General features: G+C 37.8%; 1 pseudogene; it reads right to left on the bottom strand.

Moving 5' to 3' along the window:
* Positions 1–228: 228 nt before the first annotated feature.
* LOC144234745 (armadillo repeat-containing protein 1 pseudogene) lies at positions 229–3,239 on the bottom strand (annotated as a pseudogene).
* Positions 3,240–3,848: the final 609 nt, after the last annotated feature.

Genomic DNA, 3,848 nt, shown 5'->3' with positions numbered 1-3,848 from the left:
AAGTGCTCTAAGACCCTCATAAGCAAAGCAACTCAACCTGTAGCATTTGTCCTTTTTACGACTGACTGAGGTAAAATGTTCAGTAAAGTGTAAAATGCAGCATATGCAATCACACAATCTAAAAACTTCAGGATAACGTGATGCAGATTGCACTTGACAGTTCGCCACAACAATGGAAACCTGGCCCCTTGTTGGCTCACGCAGTCTTTGAGACCCAAAGTGAAGTCATCAGGAAAATGACCTGTATACAAGGTTTGCAGCTGTGCTCAGTCAGCTGGCTCTGTCCTCCAAGAGTGAGCCCACCTGGGACATTGTTTTGTCCTGCTCCTTTGTGGGACTCTCATCCTCAGGCAGGTAGGCAGGCAGTGCTGTGTTCTGTTTCGGTTCCACAGGCTTATTTTGAACTGGGACCAGCATCTCTTTTTCAATTACACTTTTCACACAACTTACTGAGTCTTCATATCCTTGGTTGATGCTATTGCTGATGCCAAAGCCTCTGCCTTCAAATCTGAATGGATCTGCAACACACATCTTTGAACAGCCATTTGGAAAGTAAACCATAACAACACCTTTAATTTGTAACAAAGTCTCTTCACAGAGACTTCTCCAAGACTTATTTTCAAGGTCATCTAGGTGCAAAACCGCTGCTCTGGAACATTTGCTTCTTGTTCCCAGAAAACAAACAAACAAACAAACAAACAAACAAACAAAACCCTGCACTTTTCTTCTACATGAATTCATTTATTTGAAACTACCATCATCTGCCATCTGAGAAAACTGAATGAAGAATGTCAGAAATTTCAGAAGCCAAAGTTTTGTTTCTCCTGGAGTTGTACTCTTCTGTATAATATTTTGCAAGCTTAACTTCATCCTTAGTTCTCCGTTCATCTTTTCTCTGTTAGCATGGCATTCTGCCAAACACTGAGGAGCAAACGAAGCCAAATGGACAACAAAGTGTTGGGAGGGTCCATAAGTAAAATAAGGTCAGGCATAGATAATGGTTCTTCTACTTAATGGATCTTCTGCTAGATCCCATAACTGGTTCACTAAACTCAGAGAGCGTAAGGTTCTTTATTCTTGGTAGAGGAGAAAGAATTAATCCTCTATGCGTTACACAAACAAAATCTTAAATTCGCACCAGAGCTTCAGGAGTCCAGAGCCTCCTGCACTATTGAGGTTACACCAACACATGAGATAGACTCAGGAGGCACAGAGAGGGTCCCTCTCTTTGGAGCCACAATCTCAGCAATGGCAAATGACCAGGCTAACTCTGGTAACCAAAGAGCGAGGAAGCTGGTGAGGGAAGATTCTACAAACTCACCTGCTCGTGACCCTGTAACCTCCATCAGTTCTGGATTTTTCCTTTTGGGGCATATACATTAGTGGAAGTTTTCAAGTAGCAAGGCATAGCATAAAACTGACTTTGTTTGTTCCTGTTGACACAGGTTGCCTTAATTTTACTCTGAAACAAATTTTACTTCTTTCTTTCTTTCTCTTTCTTTCTTCCTTCCTTCCTTCCTTCCTTCCTTCCTTCCTTCCTTCCTCCCTCCCTCCCTCCCTCTCTCTCTCTCTCTTTCTTTCTTTCTTTCTTTTTTTCCTTTCTTGTAGATAGACACATCTCTTTCTCTAGGTTGTTTTTATGACATTCTTTTCAAAATGGTGATGAATGTGGTATATTCCAATTTTCTGGGGCACCTGGGTGGCTCAGTCGGTTAAGGGTCCAACTTTGGCTCAGGTCATGATCTCACAGTTTGCGGGTTCAAGCCCCACTTCAGGCTCTGTGCTGACAGCTAGCTCAGAGCCTGGAGCCTGTTTCAGATCCTGTGTCTCCCTCTCTCTCTGACCCTCCCCTGCTCGCACTGTCTCTCTCTCTCACTCAGAAATAAATTAAAAAAAAATTAAAACAATTTTTTTAAAAAATTCCAATTTTTTTATCATTCCCCCAAATCATGTAAGATCATGTCAATATGCAAATATCTAACTGGTTTTTCTCTCTGTTTTAAGTATCTATGGATTTGTAACTAAGTAAGCATTGATGTTTTAATACTAGAATCAAATTCAAAGAGCAAAAATTACTGTTTCTTATATTAAATGTTCTATTATAAATTATATTCCATTATATTAAATAAAGTAACATATATTAAAGAATTCCATTGAAAATGGGACAATTTAGTATAAAGATGTAGTCAAAAACTAGTTTGTCTGATCACCAGCATTCTGCCACTGTATTTCTTCTTTACATTTATCTATCTATTATCTATCTGTCTATCTATCTATCTACCTATCTATATATGAGATATCAGGGTTGAAGATATCTTAATACTTTCATTATGAATCATCATTATGATTCTAAAAAAAATCTCCCTGCTGTTTGCAGACCATTGAATGTATCCTTGATGACCTAAGGAGATACATAAGTTAATATTTTTGAGGAACACAGGGAATGCTCAGCATACTTCTAATACTATTAAAATTTAGAATTATTCTTATATAACTTGTCTTCATGGTCATGACATCTTGACACTATGATCTTCTTCAGGCTTTGGAATAACAAAGATACCAAACTATTAACTTTTGAGTTTTGAACTCTCCTTCATCTATCATTGAGAGAATCAAGAGAATCACTGGTTTCTTTGACCCATGGTGTCAACCATTAATTTCTATACCTATCTTGCTGTAGAAGATCTTTTCAAGAAAAGTCCAGTATGATGAACTTGGTGATTCTAACATCAAAACTCACTTGAAGGTGTGTTGTTGGTTTTGTTTATATATGATGTGCATATATATATATATACACACAAACACAAATATTTAGATAGGTATTTATATAGATAGATGATAGATAATGATAGATAAATAGATAGGTAGACAACAGATGATAGATAGATAGATAGATAGATAGATAGATAGATAGATAGATGATAGATAGATACACATATCCCAGATACCTTAGCACAAATACGGCCTTTCACATTCTTTCAATTGGTGACATCACCAAAGTTCCCCCAAGATAAATATATTTTTACTTTTCTTTCATGATTTCAGATATTTCTGCTGATTTCTAGAGTACTAGGAAAAAACTCTAATTGCTTCAAACATACCTGAGTGTTAGCAGGACCACCAATGACCTCAGAGATTAGGGAACAATTAATACTTTTACACTGACACCAACTGTTTCTACTGTTACTATTAATGTCACCACCACTACACCTTTCAATTCCTACTGTCTTTTTACACATTGCCTCAAGCCTTTGGGGAATTATTATTGTCAGTAACATGTCTTTTTTTTTCTTTTTTCATTCCAGTTCCAATGTTTCACAGATAAGTGCAAATTTCTGCAATTTCCACTTCCTCCTCCAAGTCTTTTCTTCCTCACCCCTGCCTGCCTCCTTTTTTTTAATCCTCTGACTCCTCTCATGTAGCTAAAAAGGACCCTGTGTTGTACTGATAAATTTAAAAAGACTCACACCCTTAAGGAACTCATCGCCTACCAGGGAAAACCCAGTGATAAACAAGCAAATGTAATATCTGTTGTCCACTGATTTCACTCAAAGGGGAAGTTGTCACCTATCCAGGAAACCTGATTGTTTCCAAGGGCAAGAATGTGACAACTTGTTTTCTCTGGGCTCTCTGCCTTGATGTCATGCCTGACATTTTCAGCATCCTGGGAAATGGAAGAAGTATACAGATATTGTCCATTACAGAGAACGGAAAAACCTAACAGAGTCATATCTGAAAAAAGTGGATCCAAGCAAACCACAACAGAGAATCACCTAGTAATTGTTCAAACTAAAAGCGAATAGTAGTAGAGTGCCAATCATACACCACCCAAAGGTCTAACTGTACTA

The sequence above is a fragment of the Crocuta crocuta genome, unplaced genomic scaffold (assembly GCF_008692635.1).
Source record: "Crocuta crocuta isolate KB4526 unplaced genomic scaffold, BGI_CrCroc_1.0 scaffold2119, whole genome shotgun sequence".
Classification (NCBI taxonomy): Eukaryota; Metazoa; Chordata; class Mammalia; order Carnivora; family Hyaenidae; genus Crocuta; species Crocuta crocuta.
This window is presented reverse-complemented; position numbering and strand designations above follow the sequence as displayed.